Source organism: Monodon monoceros, unplaced genomic scaffold (genome assembly GCF_005190385.1).
Source record: "Monodon monoceros isolate NGI ecotype Baffin Bay Population unplaced genomic scaffold, NGI_Narwhal_1 Super_Scaffold_2, whole genome shotgun sequence".
Taxonomy (NCBI): domain Eukaryota; kingdom Metazoa; phylum Chordata; class Mammalia; order Artiodactyla; family Monodontidae; genus Monodon; species Monodon monoceros.
The window spans coordinates 81,640,726-81,641,869 of NW_021703776.1; the positions used below are offsets into that span (position 1 = coordinate 81,640,726).

General features: G+C 53.9%; 1 pseudogene; it reads right to left on the bottom strand.

The window, feature by feature from the left end:
• Window positions 1–618: 618 nt before the first annotated feature.
• On the bottom strand, window positions 619–1,139 carry LOC114901371 (annotated as a pseudogene).
• Between the last annotated feature and the right edge of the window lie 5 nt (window positions 1,140–1,144).

Below are 1,144 nucleotides of genomic sequence, written 5' to 3' on the forward strand. Positions count from 1 at the left end.
GGGGCTTCCCTGGTGGCGCAGTGGTTGAGAGTCCGCCTGCCGATGCAGGGGACACGGGTTCGTGCCCCGGTCCGGGAAGATCCCACATGCCGCAGTGTGGCTGGGCCCGTGAGCCATGGCCGCTGAGCCTGAGCGTCCGGAGCCTGTGCTCCGCAACAGGGGAGGCCACGGCAGTGAGAGGCCCGCATACCGCAAGGAAAAAAAAAAAAAAAAAGCAGAGTTTGGGTTAAAAAACAACCACCAAAATGGATCTTAACACAGATCTAAAGCCCAGGGGAGGAGCAACGGGCTTGTCTGACACAGTGACTCCTGGATGACCCGTGTGCCTAAAATCCCTTCTCAGTACTAAACAGTGGGTCGACTTTATTTTGACAATAAAAAAAAGCTGAGTAATATTGCATAGGAGTACCAGAAACTGACTCACTGGAAACAGAAACTATTTACATTAGATAAAAACCCAGTTGCAGGCCGCGTCTGCTCGTTTACAGCATGGTGAAGCACACTGTGACCGACCATGGAGACAGCTCCTGGCACTCACACCCCAGGGGCACGTTTGCCACATGAGAGTAAAGAGAGGGTAGAAGGAGGGAGTGAGAGGGGAGGAGAGAAGAGTACCACTCACTTCCGGTTCCGGAGCTGATTGGACAGCCAGTCCAGCCCCTCATATAGCCCGTCCCCGCTGGCGGCACAGGGGGCCTGAATGTACCAGTTCCTGTGGCACAGAGAGTGCAGACCCAGCTTGCCCGTCATCTAGGCTACATTCATGGCATTGGGGAGGCCCTGTTTGTTAGCAAACATGAGGAGAATGGCATCCCTGAGCTCGTCTTCTGCCAGCATCCTCATGAGCTCCTCTCGGGCCTCATCCACACGCTCTCTGTCATTGCTGTCAACCACGAAGATGAGAGCTTGTGTGTTCTGGAAGTAGTGGCGCCACAGAGGCCGGATCTTGTCCTGGCCACCCACACAGTGAAGCTGATGTTCTTGTATTCCACAGTCTCCACGTTGAAGCCTGTAGTGGGAATGGTGGTCACGATTTCACCCAGCTTCAGTTTGTACAGGATGGTGGTCTTTCCTGCAGCGTCTAGGCCCACCAGGAGAATGCTCGTTTCTTTTTTGCTAAAAAGGCCCTTGAAGAGGTTTGCAA